The 17043-nt window shown below is 37.4% G+C and overlaps 1 protein-coding gene across 14 annotated transcripts in view; it reads left to right on the forward strand.

Moving 5' to 3' along the window:
- TENM1 (teneurin transmembrane protein 1) overlaps positions 1–17043 on the forward strand; it is a 926028-nt gene that overhangs the window by 482105 nt on the left and 426880 nt on the right. The window lies entirely within an intron of this gene.

Here is a 17043-nt window from a genome sequence, read left to right on the forward strand (position 1 = left end):
CTATATATGTATAGACATACATATACACACCTGTAAGTGTAGTTATATACACAGATACACAACTTCAATCTTCTCTCCAAATGTTGAATTATTATTTCAACAAAACACTGCTCCAATTTTAATGAGGTCATCTGCTGTATCATATTTCATTACTATATTCTTATAGGTGCAATAAGGTTCTCCTTCATCCTTTATTCCTATTTTTTGTTGTTTGCATTCTTATCTCTTTGGGCAGTGTGGCATATATATATATAAACAATAATGATGTCTCTCTAACTATGCTTTTTTATCATGCTTATCATTGTCAAATTTTAAAACCTTCAATAGCATATATAATAAGAGTTTTTGTCATGTTTACTCCACCTTCACCTCAGGAATGTAGGTGCTTGCAGCAGAATGCTATCTCTTAATAGCTCATGCATAAGAATGTGGGGCAAAACATCACTGAATTTTTCCTTCCACTTATAGCAGGTGTTGGTGAGGTTTAACTGATGTGTTGACTGCTGATTCTCAGATGCATGTCTTTTTATGATGCCTTTGAGAAAGCTCTGCCTAAAACACAGGTGAAATTTGTAGATACTGTAGAAAGTTCTGCCCTTCAACACACAAAAAAAAAAAAAGCTAGTAGTCTGAAGCTTGCAGGTTGCTTTTTTCATTCCTTTAAGAGCCTAAATGTAGAAGTAGATCTGAAAATTATTAGATAGCTAGACAGACAAATAAGCCCCAAGGTACAGAACAAACTGTCCAAGATGAGGTAGCAAAATTATCATTCATAATGATAATGGAATGGGAAGGACTAGCTTTAATCTGTGATTGGTGTACCTAAGGTAAGGAAATAGCGAGTAGGGGACTGTTTCTCAACTGTACAGGTCATTAAATGTTTTCAGGATTGACTCATCTCAAACCAGTTCCATTTAAGGACTCATATCCTTGCCAGTTCTGCTTGCTTAAGGTGTTCTTAACATAGTTAGCACCATAAAATACTAAACAGGTTAACTCAGAGCCATTCAGAATTCATAATCCAACTGCAATGGTGTAGGACAAGATCTAGAAGTCCTGACAGACATGGTCTGGATGTATTGGATGGTTTGCCATTCTGAGAAAAGGGACTAAAATCTTTAGGATGAATCATAGAATCAACCAGGTTGGAAGAGACCTCCAAGATCATCCAGTCCAACCTAGCACCCAGCCCTATCCAGTCAACTAGACCATGGCACTAAGTGCCTCATCCAGGCTTTTCTTGAAGAAGAAATTGAATTTGAGTAAAAGTTTTCAAAAGTCTCTAATTGAGTTAAGTGATTAAGTAATGGTTTCAAACCTATGTATCAGTACATGCCAGTAAAACCACACCCAAATGTGGTGCCTGAGTAACATTTTTATGATTACTTTTAAGCTTCATGCATAATTTAAAGGCCTCAGAAAATGTCACCAAGAGTAGTCAAGGGAAGCTAACATTTTTGTAATGTGATGAAGATTTTATTCTTACAGGCACAACTTTCTATTTTGATCCTATCACATTTTTCCACTTGTTTTATAAAAATGTTCTCCTTCATATATATAGTACTCACATTGTTATATCTGCAACCACCTGACAGTTGCCTAATCTAAACTGCTTCATTTGCATTTGCAGTTTTACCTGAAAAAAAAAATCTTTTCAGTCTATGACAAGTGATCTGTCTTCATAATTATCTCTTCAGTATGCCTTACAGTGAATAATCAACTTACTTGAATTTACCCTGTAAAATATATAAAACAGTTTTATATCTAACTTAAGTGTACTTGCCTCACATAGTGAGCCTGTTAACCTGTTCCTCAGAAGGAAACTTAAGTAAGTTGTAACAGCTCATGTTATATTTTCAAACCTGTCTTCCCAGAGGGGACAGCTGCAGTGAATATGAAAATACAAATGGATCTATGTGCTTGTGTAAGCCATTTAAGATATTGTGCTCTTCACCTCCTAAATACGTTCATATATACTAAATTAATTAAGAAATGATTGGATGTTTTATTCGAGTTGCAGACAATAGAATGTGAATCAGATAAACCTAAAAGGCCTGCAAAGGTAGTCTTTTAAAATCTGATTTTTATCAGGTTTCATTTAAATAGCCAAAAATGCATCTAATCCTACCAATTCTTTTATGAAATAAATTCAATTCTATTCAGCTCTATTTTTTTTTTTCTATTTTCCTATTGAAATTCAGCTCTTTCTGCATTTTGACCTTTTCAGGAAAGCCTGCTTCATTGTGAATTGTGGGTGCATTAGGAAGGTAAACACATTCAGTACTTGTTATTCAATGAGTTTGGATTTAGAGAGTCATTGTCAATAGGTTAATCCTTTTGTACAGGCAGTCTCTTTGGCTAAAAGGCATCTTAAACAAATAAAAGTTTTACCAAAATGCTAATCTCTCAGCCTTTATGTCAGTTGTCAAAGAACAAATCTCGGTGGAGGCCTTAAAATTGGTTATTTCTAGTTTACATTCACTTCATGTCAGCACAGCTTCAAAAAGAACCTCTGTATACAACAGCCTAGTCACAGACTATTTGTTACTCTGCTCAAGAAATCAGTAAAACCTAGGATTTACCTGTAGTGTTTTATGAGGATGAGGGAAGGGATAAGTTTATCTGGTTCCAGCAAGTATTTATAAATACCATGAATAGTAGGGGTACCAAATGCAGCAGATTGGCTAGGTGCTTAAAAAGAAAATAACTTACCCCAAACTGATTACACATCAAGCAGCTTAGAACTTCACCCATCATCCACCAAACTGATTTATTTTAGGCTACTAGTTAAAACATGGAAGTAGAAATTAGAGATTCCAAGAAATAAAATAGCTATGTAACTTGAAACAATTATGTGGGCAGAAGTTCAGTAATAGATAAGGCGAGTCTTCATGTGCAACTTTTATTTCACCTGTTTTTATAAGTCCTTTTGCCTCACAGTCTTCCTGCAGGTTCTATATTTCTGTTTATTTCTACTTCAGAAAAGCTAGGCAGTATGACTGCAGAAGGAAATGTCCCTTCACCCAAGCAGGCATCTAGAGAGCCCTCCTGAAATATAAGATGCCAGAAATTCCTTTGAATTTATGGGATCAACAATCCATTGAAACACAACCTGAGGTCATGAATCAGGGCCACAGGAGAACAAAATTACAGTGAAGATACTGTTCACTAGACCTCTTTATAGATGCTGTTCTCCATGATCTACATCTAGATGATGCCCCTACATGCCCTCAAATTTTAGTTTCTATTCAATTTCAGGGTGAAGGTCTGAAATTGGTCCCTTTGTGCCTTCTATGTATTTTCCCCCATTTCTCAGTGAAGGCACAAAATTTGTCCAGAAAAAAAATGATTCAGTAGGAATCTCTTAGATTTTCTTATGTGCAAACAGTTTTTTTCACACCAAGTTCTTATCTAATCCATAGCTTTTGCATTAAGCATCCTATTTTATATGCAGGATGCAATAAAAGTGCTTCAACAGTCAAACAGAACTTTCTCCTTACAAACTGCAGTACTTCAATACTTGTAAATTGTTTCTAAATTAATAATGCGTTAATCACAAAATATGTATTTATTGTGAAGTTTATGCCTAAACAGTGCTTCATTAGGAGATCATAAATATCAGAATTATACATATTATCTGGACAAATTATGACTTCAAGTGAACTCCCACAGGTTGAATGCAAACTAGAGCTAAGTCAGGTGACATTTGCCTCACATGTGGTCTATTGCTTTCTCTTGTATGGTTCTTGGTGAGTTATGGGTCTAGTTGATTGGTTAGGGCTGGGTGATAGGTTGGACTGGATGATCTTGGAGGTCTCTTCCAACCTGGTTGGTTGATTCTATGATTCTATGGTTGTTTTGGTTTTTTTCTGGAGCCATTCTTCCCAGATACTGGTGTTTACATGTAATTTTTTTAAGGAAACTTCATATTTGCATGCACTGTTTGGTTGGGTGTTTTTTTTATCAAATAGTTAGGACTTCATAAGTATTGCTGCCTGCCTGCTAAATGATTGGCTAATTTGGGGCATAATTTTATGAATTCACCTGGAAGCAGGCTGTGCCTGTTCAGAAGTCCAAGTGCATACCTGTAACTGCTTTGTATACTGGGCCCAATTAACATGAGAACATCAGGAATGTGCCAACGCTTCTGGCAATAAAAATATGCCTCATTTTGTTTCTACAAATATTTTTACTTACCGGTAGATGGAATTTAAAGATGATATCTGGGCATGTTTTGTTTTCCCAAGGAACTTTTACAGCACAGATTGACAGCTGGTTGTTCCATTGTGTCAGGGAATGTAGTTTAGAGAAAACCAAACACTCTTGGAAGCTGGTCTCTAGGTAGTTCCAATTACTGAGTGAAGTGAGGCTCTTTTGTAAAGTCTTGAAAAGCACTTCTGTCAGAATAGAATGTAGTAAATAATTGTATTAGTTCCACAACCAGTGGCCTTCTGCTCCACTCATTGTTCTGAATTTATTTAACAGCCTTGTCTGGAGATTAATTATTGGAAATGCATTAGCAACTTCCTTCAGTAAAGCTGAGGGCTGTACTGATTATGTTCCTCCTGTTCTACCTGCCTTTTGAATTGTGTATTGTATAATTTCCACGTTCTTCTGGATTTCTAAACCATACAGAAAAGAAAATAGAATGGCAGTCCCAAAGCTGGCCTGCTGAATACTGGTCTAACTTATAGCTTGCTTCCCTTGATTGAGCAGATGAGGCAAGAATAAGATGGCATTTTTGTCCCTGAAAGAACTTTCCCCTGACTGGTGTTTGATAACAGCTTATATAGCAGCAGGCTATGTTCGGAATGTTCTAGAAGGAACATCACCAGCAATAGATACATCAATAGCATTGGGTCAGTAATAAGTGTAACGAACTTGAGCACATTAATAGGCACAGCAAGGGTTTGAGGTATGGGACTCCTATCTGAAGGAAATAATATGTCCCCTCAAGCTGCTGGATGCATCTAAAAAAAACATTGTATTGTTCATTACTATCGATAGAATTATTTCTTTTAAATACATGCCAGTCAGTTGAAATTTATTGACTTTGTTTGCATTAATTCAACCAGTAGCTATTAAAGAACAAATTCACAGAGGAAAACCAATGGATTCATTTAAATTTGTGAATTTCTGAGTGTGATAATCAGATATTTGCTCTGATTGAGTTCTTTTATTGGCTGGATCGCTGCAAGTTCTTGTGCTCGAAGATCACTTTTCCTGTCAGGCACTGTATGCTCTCTCAGATGAGCAAACTGTGATAAAAGATTTCACTATGTAAAATACCCATTCAGAGGTTGGAAAATACATATATAAAATATTACTCAGCTTAAATAATCAGAGAAAGGGACAGCAAAATTCAACACCAATGCTAGCTTGAATGAGTGAATACCAGTTATTAGCTTTGGTGGGTATCTGCTGTCCAGCTGAGGTCAACCTGTCACACCGGTGTAGTTTTAATGTCAGCTGAAAAATATATGAGTGTTTTGTTCTAGGCTGCAGGCTTGTAGACAGATGTACTACTCTGTATGTGTGTGGATGATGAAACATCATAAATATCAGAAACTGTACTGCTAAAGTGTGCTGAGTGCAGTAAAGAGAAACTAAGCCTTCATCTGAGTATGACTCTGCAGCCACATGCAACATTGACAGTAACAGGTACAGCTTAACCTTGCAAGTAAGTCATTTGACAGCAAAATGTGTGGAAGTCAGTATGTTGGCACCCCAACAGCACTGCTTTGTATCTGGCTGTTTAAAGCTAGACTGACGTGTATAGACTAGGTGGCAGCTGCAACAAGAGCATTACAGACAGTTCTCCTGCCTGGTGGTTTCTATTTACTAGCAAAGGTTCCCATTGTACATGTACAAATAGAACAGCATTTGCAAATATCCTACTAAACACAGTGTGATTGACGCATACTCCTTCTGGTGAAGTAACATTCCAGCTGTGCCTAACCAGACCTGTGCAAAGCTGCAGCCTCTGCCTTGTGGGGCAGAGTTTGCACCAGAGTTAATCTGTGAGGTACTCCTAGCCCAGCTGCTGAATCCAGCTGTGATTTGCACCTCACCTTACCCCGTTCAAAGACTACTCTTATGTTGCAGCAAAAGCTGTTATACTGCATTGTCATGTGAAACGCTCTCCATGCACACATAGAATTATAGAATGGTTTAGGTTAGAAGTAACCTCAAAGATCATCTTGTTCTGCCTTAGGCAGAGACACCTCCCACTAGAACAGGTCACTCAAGGCCTCATCTATTGAACATCTCCAGGAAGGGATCAGATACAACCTTCCTGGGCAACACAGTCCAGTGTTTCACCACCCCCACTGTAAAGAACTTCTTGCTAACATCTAGTTTAAATCTCCCCTCTTCCAGTTTAAGCCCATTACTCCTAATCCTGTCATTACGAGACCTTGTCAATAGTCCCTCCCCAGCCCTCCTGTAGGCCCCTTTCAGATACTGGAAGGCCACTCCAAGGTCTCCTCAAAGCCTTCTCTTCTCCAGGCTGAAGAGCCCCAACTCTCGTAGCCTGTCCTCATAGCAGAGGTGCTCCAGCCCTCTGATCATCTTTGTGACTCTCCTCTGGACTCATTCCAACAGTTTGATGTCCTTCTGGTGTTGGGGACTCCAGAACTGTACACAGTACTCCAGATGGGTGAGATCTAGACAATGAAAACCATTATGAATTGCCAGTGAATTAATCAAATACATCAAATAGAACAAGAATGCTGAAGAACTGTGTTTTGTTAAACTCCCATTCCTATCCAAATTTCTGCTTGCCACATGAGTAAGTGTACATAACCAAGCCATAAACAATTTTATGTTGGTACCAGTGAAGATGTGCAGTATGAACATCAGCCCAGGCTGTCTCAGTAAGTGCGTTTGGTTCTCAGCAAGTTCAAGGTTGCTCTTGCTACATCTTCACAGCTCTTGTTATCTAATCTTAAATTGCATATATCTATCCATGCTGTTGACATGTCTCCTGGAAGTATTGGAATCATACCAAGAACTTAAAATAATCTCAAGACAGCAAATGAAAAATTATTCTTTAAAGTTAAGTTTTCTTAATTCACTGTGTAGTTTTGATCTTCCTCAGGAGGAGACCATATGTTATAGGCAAGGTATATTTGAAGCTGAAACATTTTGGTAGGTGTTTCTGTTCACCTGTGAGAGGAATAAAGCTGAGAAAAACTTTCATTTTCACCTTTTGAAATTACATGGTGACACAAAAAATGTTTTTTTAATTTGAAATTGAAGATGATTGGGATATGACAAACATTATAAAATCTAAACCTGGACCCAGATTATATTTTTATTTTCAGTCAATTATTTAAAGGCTTTGTGTGTCCAATTTTAGGCCCAGACTTCTCTAGAAGGCACAGAAACTATTTTCTATATGTGATTTGTCCTCTCTGCTCATGGAGAAAATGCAAGACTTTCTCTCCTGCCAGGAGAGTTGTATGAATAGATTCCAATGTACTTTGTGACAGTATTTAATGCAATATATTGTTTCTTGTATTTTGAATGAAAGTATAGCAAGTACTTGTGCAGAGGAAGGCAGCTGAGCTGAACAGGGATCCCTACAGAGAATTCCAGTTTTGAACAAAGCCTTTTTGTCATATTCTTTGACAGATGCAATCCTCCATACCACTGTTCAATAGTTTTTTGAGGAACTGAATATATCTGCCATGAGTCACCTGACAGCAGTACAAGGACACTCAGTTTGTATCTTCAGTGCAGTATAAACCTCTGCCCAACACATAATTACACACTATGCTTTAAAAGTGTCAATTATATGAATAAAAATAAATACTGGGCAATTTTACAATTAATTCTTTCATTAAAGGCACAGTATGACAACATAATAAGCTCTTCATTTAATGGTTTGAAAAGTCATCATAGTCTAATTAATAGGCTACAGTAATATCAACCACACAGCTTCCTCTTTGTTCTTTCACTGCTCTTCTCCTATCTTCTTTTCTGTTCATGATCTCAAAATAGTGCCAGATGCAGATTCCTGCATATTATTTTGCATATGCCATAAACCATATTCCAGATTCAGAATTATTTAGTTGTTATCAGTGAAGTTCACTGAAGTTCTGAAGGTAGGTTGGGAACACTTCTATTAGCAAAGTCAAACACCTGTGCTGTCAGGTTTTTTATTTCATTTAATTTGTTTTTATTTTTCTTTCTTGTTTTGTTTTACGTTATTGATTATGTTTTATCTCAGGCTGTGCTTGTATTTACCCTGTTGTGACAAACATGGATACACAGTTTAGCCTGTACTCTCCAAGTCCCAAGAAAGCAGAATAGACTGAGGTGGGTGGTACTTCAGTCAGGTGGTTAAGATTCAGCTAGGAAAGTGTAATTAACACTTGAAAAGAGTTTTAATGATGATCTAAGTCCAGGAGGGAAACTTGATAAATCCATCCATTTCAGTAATGAATCCAAGCATTTAATGATCCCTACAGGGAAAACCATGTTTGAAACAAACAAGGGGGGGCAGAGGTGTGTGTGGAAATCAACTCTTTCATTAAATGCCTTAGCAGATGGATACGTGCCTCTTAGATGGACAGAAATTCGAAAGTGAAAGACAGAATAGGACCCTCCTGTTCATCCTGAAAGGTGTGATGGACAGCCACTTCTCCCATACATGGTGCTTTATGAGAAGATCATAATGATTGCAGTCATTAGCAACACACTGTTGAGCTCATGGTCTAGTTCTGATGAAATTGATACTTCATGACCTGATGAAAAAAGTGGCATTTAATTCAGGTGCACTTGAAAAGACAAATTGTTTAACCTCTTTGAGCTCTCAGCAGAGAGATGCTTATAACAGGCTAGATGATTCTTCAGAAGCGGCAAAAACATTTCATGTTTTCTCCCCACTGTCTTTAGTTCTTCAGTGTAAATGTTTTAACTATAAATGAATAAACTGTGGTTTATGAAGTCAATATTTTAGAAAGTGAAATGGTAAACAATGCCATCAGAAAGAATTTTTGCTAGTGACTTATGAGAACAGCATAGTATTCAGTTGGCAAGGGGCTAATACTGTTGAGATTAAATCAATCTTCATTATAGTTGCAAGGAAAAATGATACAACAATAATAAATCTGAATGTCCATGAGGGATATTTGCTATGTAAATGTTTGCTAAATAAAGATGGAAATAAACCCCCAAAAAATGGAGCTCTAGTGAAAGCTGCTGTTTTATATAAGTAATTACCGGACATTTCTGTGGCATATATTTTATTGTGTTTCTCTTTAGAGAAAATAAGAAAGCAAAAGATTTTGAAAGCCTGATTTTCTGCAGAAACCTTGATGAATATTCTGACAAAGGGTCCATAAATACATGCACAGCTGGAAGAGTTTCTGAAAGATATTTTGTGAGTTGCAATTGTCTGAGCTTTCTAAGAGCTAATCACTTTGAGAGGGCAAGACAGGGCATAGTGAAAGGACTAGATTGTCCATCAGCACTTTAAAAAGTGCTAAGAGGCCACTCGAGAGATGACATTTGTCTTCTTAAAATGCAGTTCATGTGTTATCACCAATCTGGTGACATACATGCCCCTAGAAAGATTAACAAGGTTTGCCAGATATGCTGCAAGGTAAAACTACATTGTTAGAACTTACCCAGGCTGGGAATGATGTCAAGTATGAATGTTCTCTTGAAGGATCCTTCTTAAAATCAGTTACAGTTAATTTGATATTCTTAAGCTTGTTTCTGATATCAGTGCTGAGAGAGACATGTCAGTATTTCACCCTGCAGCATTTTCAAGGTGATTTGGGCCGTTAAAAAGATGCAGCATAAGAGAGGTGCTTAATTATAGGTAAGTGCATGAACAAAGTGTGATAGAAAGTAATAGAGTTAATAAAAGGACGGTGACTAACACAATAATAATAACGATATGAATTTGTGATCCATATCCAGTAGACTTCAGATATGGTTGATAAAGATCCTAAATTAGTTTTCTAATTAATTGTTTGGAAACAAAATATTTTCATTTTACTTGCCTGCTACTTTTGCTTGATTGCCACGCTTTCATTTCAATTCCATGTTTCCACTTTTCTGCTCTATTTCGTCTTTGTGATAATTGCTTCTGCTTCTTTTCCTTTTGCTTCCTTTCTGTAATTTCACATTGCAGCTGGTCTCCAGCTAGCATAACACACAGTGCATCCACTCACATAACAAATGCTACCAATCCCTTGCGCTGTCAGTCATTAGGCAGTGTTTTTAACTGGGTATCAGCTTCCCAAATTATTCTCACACCATCTGCTTGTTGAATATTTTTCATAGTTCGTGTTTTCGATTTTGTTCAGTTATTCTTTAAAGTGAGAAGTTCTGCAAAAGTAACACTACCTTTTTTCTGTGATATTATCAGAGAGATTACTTTTTTCCATTACCTTAAGTAATGAAAGTAACTTTAAGTAGCCCACAGCACTGACACTCCCTAGTTCTTATTCTGCCAAAGCAGACTGTATATGCTATGGTATTTCAGAAGACAAAATTCACTTGTCTTTCACAGAAGTGCCAAACACTATTTGTAGGCCTAAAAATGTACTACTTTAATCTGCAGATTTTAACCCAGCTGTTACCCTGCGTGTAGGTGACGTGGCGATATGAGCAGATTTATTCACCTCATTCTATTTGTAGCATTATTACTGGTATTCCTGAGAGGGAAAACTTACCACTTGGTTTCTCTGTCCCTTTAAAGTAATGTAGTAATCCAGTAACGAAGCTACCTACATTGTACTTTCACCACTTTCTTTCAGTACCCACAAAGGTTTTGTGAGGAGGATGACAGGTGTATTGGTGGTATTTTCCCCACTGAATGCAGCTAGATGTGGTCAGAAACAAGCCTGGAGTTGCTACCAAACCTCCTGCAACCCACATGAGGTATCTTAAATAACAGGGCCTCCAGTGGCTTTGGCGTGGTGTTGGGAAGTTGTCGACTGCCTTTCAGTCAATAAAGATCCTCTTTTAGCTATGTGATTGCCAAGCCACTGCTTGACAGCAGAACTTTGTATTGTTTTCAGTTATTTCTGTCTTTGCAATTTGTTCTCACTGGCAGTTCAGATTAAATAATTGCAGGTGCTGTAAAAAAATATAGTCTCTGTCAACTGTGAAAATTGTGGCATAGTAAGAGTTACGTGTACAAGCCTACAAGCCTGAATGGGCTTTAGTGGTTTGTGGATTGCTTAGTTCTCTGTATAATGTGATGCCAGAAGTATCTTTTTCTCTCTCACCTCAATTTCTCTGTTCTCTCTTGCACACATCTTATTCCATGTTGATGTAACTGGTTATCACTGGTTAGCGGTCTGCAGATTGAGTGGAATCATCAGAAATTAAAATAGTGTGTCCTAGTCTTGATTGAGTAGTTATTTTGTGATCTAATGCTTTCTCCTAAGAAAGAGATATAGTCCCCAGTTCCCTGTGCAAGCGCCCATGCTCGGGATTCATTTTGCACAGATGCTTCCTTCTAACAGATCATAAATTTTCAAAATCTCTCTGAACGTACTTGTTAGTGAGATTGTGAACACACAGAGCTTGAGATGTAACACAAGAGACAGTTTATAAAGATGTTTATCCCATTCTGAATTACCATCCTTGTGGGCTGCTTAATTTTCTATATCTTATTCTTAGAAGGTAAATATCTATAGATTTCTTTTTTTCTTTTTAGCCATCAGAAGAGTTTTTCATTGTATAAACAAAGAAACAAAGTAAAAACCCTGAATATTTTTAGGGATGGTAACTTGACTTCCTCAAATCTGATGGTGAAAATCTTCTAATTCATTATTGCCAAATGATTTTAGTAAGGATTAGCAAAACTTGGTCTTTTGCTTTTATTTTTGGTCCTTCCCTGTCACGAAACAAAAAACCTTCCAGGAGCATGGGGCTGTGAATTCACATTTCACTTCCCTTGACTATGCCTGGGCAATGGGAGGGACTTAAGGCAGAGAAAAGGCTGCAGCTCACCCCCTTCTGTCATACCTGGGATAAGCTACACAACCTCCTGCATCACGATTCTACAGAAGGTTGGTGGCTCCAAAATGAATATACAGATGTTTTATATGTAATTTCACTTTACCAGGGAAAACTTTCATTTTGTACAGTAGCAAACATTGTCAATCTTCTCACTGCATAAACCTTGTGTGAGCCTTGGATCCAAGGGGTTTTTTTGTTCATCTTTTTAAAATGTGATATAGCGATATAGGGCCATGAGGGAGCTCCTTAGTTGGATGTGCAGTCAGAGGTCATTGAACAGGTTAATTGCCTGCACTTATCTTTTAAAGCAAAGATACAATGTTTAGACAAAACCTTTTATACCATTTAATTCTTCACAAAGGTGCTGGAGCTTTTAGTTTTCAATTGTACTAGGGTCATGAGACTTTATGGCCTAACAAAATTAAAGTGTCATGTCTAGTAGTTGTCTGTTTATTTTTACCTCTGAGAACTGTAAATATGCAAATGCTTTTAAAAAGATAAAATACTATAAAAAACAAATGCTTTTATTTCTTTTTTTTTTGCTGACACAGATATTATAGATGCTACAAATTCATTTGCTGTGTCAAAAGGAAAATGGCATTGGCATCAGTTGCTCTTTCATTTGTGGTTCCTGATACACCATCAAATCTGATTTGAGATTGTAGGTTGCTATTATTCCACTCTTCTTTAATTGAAAGATACTTTCCTGGCCTAAACTGACTTCAGTTTCAAGCTAATTCTTGTAGTAGGTGTCCCCTTTAACTCTTGAAAAGTCATTTGAAGCCGAAGTGATTTAAGTGCTCCTCTCTTTTGAAAAGCAGTGACTGTAGAACTAAACTTGGGTTTTGAAAGACACAAATGAGTTGAAATGTTAACCAGACATTATTCTCCCAATGTCATTCACTGTTGCTGATTTTCTTGAGGAACCAAACTGTGGGATAATATACTTTATTATGTCTTCTAACATCAATTACTTGTTAGCTTGCAGGGTAGTTTTCCCATAAGTCACTCAATATTGGTATGCTAATTCATCTACAGAGTCAGGGGTTAAATACTGGTGTACTTCAAATGGAAATTGATAAATTAACTTAGCTTACTAAACAGGCTCTGCTGGAAAGAGCAAACTCTAAACACAGAGATATCTCTCCATAATTTAATCACAGAGCATTGGAAAAGTAGGTATTTTAAGAAAGCTGTTTGCTATCAAGGCATGAACTCTGAAAGATCTGAAATGCTGGTATTTGCATCCTGCATTGTCTTCAAAGAATAATTTTCATTAAAATAGTAGGAATTCACAGTTTATCCTCCAATTCTGGTACGAGGTACCAGAGACATCATGTTTTGGTCTTCTGAGTTTCGGTAGTTAGCAATGCTGTTCATACTAGCTGTGTATGAGTTACAATATCCCGAAGGCTTTAAATTTATTTTAGCTTTTCAATACATTCTAGGAATACTTTTTGTTTTTCCAGACTTTTGTCGTAACCAGTTTTCTTTGAATTATTATAGAACAAACAGCTAGTGGCAGGTAAATTATTCAGAAGAAATTAAGCAGTACCAGAGAATTTAAAAAGACCTTTTGGCTCTTTTGTTGTAAATTGGCAAAAGTAATACAACTGTGAGATTGGAAATGAAACTTGCATACTAATACATTGTTTACTCTCCTGCTGTTTGATGAAACTTTTTCTTTGCATCTCTTCCTAAGACTTTCTTACAACGACTAAATTCATCCCAAAAAGTGAATTCTTGCAATTTATACCAAAAAAGTAGGGGGGAAAGAAGAAGGAACAAGAGATCAAACATTTAAATGAACAGGAGGAAGTAAAGTCAAGAACTTCTTTTATCTGGTAATTTTATTTTTCATTGGCTATGGTTGTGCTTTCATTGTCAATCTACTGTAGTGCAAATCACTGCCCTTACTTCTCTGCCTAGAAAGGATATCATTAATTATTAGTTACTATCACTTAAGCACCTGGTTTAATTTGTGCTGTACCTCCACAAGATAGAGCTCATAACAGTGACAGATCTACCGAAAAAAGAAGATGCTGTGTGTTTGTATACACACATTTGCATACATGTTTCCTTCAGAGGAAAAGGTACAGCCCAAGATACTGCCTGAGAACCCTATGAAAGACGCTGAAAGAGACATCCCAAGCCCCTAACACACTCCATAGGCCTTTCTTACTGCTATCTGCTCCCAGGCTGTCTGCCCAGGTTCGCACATGTATTTCATGCTTGCCTTGCTAAAACTGCATAACTAACTGCTGTGACTGGGATATTTGGTTTGCTTTCCTAATAAATGGAAATCATGTGTACTGTTGAATACATTCTTAACTGTTGATCTTATTAAATGGAGTAGGAATATAATTCAGAAAGACTCATAGAATCATAGAATGGTCTAGGTTGGAAGGGACCTCAAGGATCATCCAGCTCCAACCCCCTGCCATAGGCAGGGACACCTCCCACTAGAGCAGGTTGCTCAAGGCCTCATCCACCCTGGCCTTAAACACCTCCAGGGAGGAAGCAGCCACAACCTCCCTAGGCAACCCGTTCAGTGTCTCATCACCCTCACTGTAAAGAACGTCCTCCTAACATCTGGTGTAAATCTCCCCTCCTTTAGTTTAAACTCTTTACTCCTCATCCTGTCATTACAAGACGTTGAAATTAGTCTCTTCCCAGCCTTTCTGTAGAACCCCTTCAGATACTGGAAGGTTGAATGAAAAGTTGAAGATAACTGTATTTTCTGGTACTTCCTTCTCCCTCCCAGTTAAAACTAAACCAGGTCTTTCAGAAGTTGTAATGTCTTTTGTTTGGGCCTAATCCACATGTTTCAGTCACACCAGTCTCCTCCTCTTTCTTTCATCCCTCTTCTCACTACAGCATTAGCCTTTGCAATGATGTTGAGTAACTTCTGACCTCTGTGATTCTCCCCACAATTTCTCTGAGCAATCTTGGACTTGACTCAGCTCAGACTTTGCTCTTATACATAAAAATTACTTTGGGATGGTCATATGGGGCTGGAGAAGTGATAATGAGAGAAGGTAGCAGTGGACTACAGCCTTGCAGGCTCTAGCATTGGGTTTCTCTGCTTGAAGACAATGAGATCTCCCTGTTCATTTGCCCAGCATACTGCTCCATGGCATCTAAGCAGATTTTTTTTTTTGTGTTGATGATGCTATAAAACATCAATTATGCCTCTAATACTAAAGCAGAGAACCAGTTTCTTGCCTCCTGTTCCAAGGCCCTTTCAATAAGTTAATAGTGATTCTTAGGAGCTGAGAGAAATGGAACAGCTACCAATGTCAGACATGGTGAATGGAATTGAAAGGTTTGAAAGGGTAATTGAAGACAATTTGACTTTTATGAGATCTAAAAATGTTTTGGGTTGATAAGGTACTTCTTATGGGCTGGAACGTTAACACTTTCTTACAGTTATCTCTTAGTCTTGTGCTGACTGAGCAAAAGGAACTAGCAACACCCTATATGCAATTAGTCTTCAAAGTGCCTTATTACAAATGTAAGGAGAGGATTTTTACTACACTGGTCTTACTTGCCTGTTTCTAGGGCATGTGAATCTCACTGGTTAGGAGTTAAAATGCAAGAGCTCTGCGGTAAATGGCTTCTTATCCCACCATCAGACCGGGAAGAACACTATCTTTCCTTGTAGCAGTGAGCACTTTGAAGGAAAAATTCCCAACACACAAAATGATACAGAATGTGCCATTTCCTGAATGCTCTTTTACAGGGTGATCAAGTGGCTTTCATTTAGTGAATACATTTGCTCACTCAGTTTTGGAGAGTCGCCCTTCATTTATTCTTTCCCTTTGGAAGTACTTTCGAGTGCAAATTACTGCTATCAGAAGCCTTGAACTGAGAGGCTATTATTCTCCATGCTCAGATTAAATTAATTTTGAACAGTTTAATGCAGCATGTCCAAGCTGCAAGTCCAAGTGGTGTCAAATCTATTTCTCTGCTTTTTTAAGCTGCACCTTCAAGGGCAGTATAATTCATGGTGAATGTGTTCTTCTAATGTCTTTTGGTAAGCGTTATTATTTTCTTTCATTTGCAAGTCATGAGGCTAAAACGTTAACCATTTTCCCCCTAAAAATATAAGAAGAATGCCTGCTTTTCTGAAAGAAGCTTCTTATATTTGCTTCCTATACATGAAATAAAGGAACAATAGTAATGATGAGAGAAAGAAGCTTTTGGATTTTTATTTTTTTTTTATGTAATTGAGAGAAAGGAGGCTCTATATGATCATGCAATAGCAACATTGTGCCAGAAAGGACTTACCTTGATCACAGTCTCTGTGATGAAATTAAGAGGTTTTTAATTATTTGCTGCATAACTGTTTGCCTGTTTTCACCAGGCTTCAAAAACAAAGTATCGCATAAATCTGCTTATCTTTTCTCTTCATGCTGAAGCTTTCAGCTGTCTCTCCACTGCGTGCTACTGTAAAGTGTCATTGAGATGTTGTAATGAAAATTTCCATGATTTTGAAACTGAAATGGTTAAAAAAATTGGCAATCACTTTTGCACAGCATAGACATGGTGAATTTGTGGTGCTGATCTGCTTTCTGTGAAGAGCACTTAATGGCCAAATAAAGTTCAAATCCATATTTTAAAACCCGCTGTCTAGCTTAGCTGTTGTCATTTGTGTTTCTAATTTTGTGCTCTGGGATATTATTGTATTCTGATATTTAGGTAGTGCAGCACTTGCAGATGTATCTGAACACTTTGCCAGTATTACGTTGACATATGGTGTTCCTATTTTTACTTCATTTGGCATGTCAAGTAAATATTGTTGCATCCCTGATCATATATATCTTTGAAATTATTGTGAGGCTGTGATAAAGAATATATTGGCATAGTTCTAAATAGATACTTCGTACTGTGTAGCCTCTCTATAAAATGGAACATATCACAGAGTCATAAAATAGCTGGGCTTGGAAGGGACCTCTGGGGGTCATTTGAACCAAAGCTCCTGCTAAAGAAGGGTCACCCAGAACAGGCTGCTCTGGATTGCAATGCCTGGGTGGGTTTGAAATCTCTCCAGAA

This window comes from Pogoniulus pusillus, chromosome 19 (genome assembly GCF_015220805.1).
Source record: "Pogoniulus pusillus isolate bPogPus1 chromosome 19, bPogPus1.pri, whole genome shotgun sequence".
NCBI classification, from domain to species: Eukaryota; Metazoa; Chordata; class Aves; order Piciformes; family Lybiidae; genus Pogoniulus; species Pogoniulus pusillus.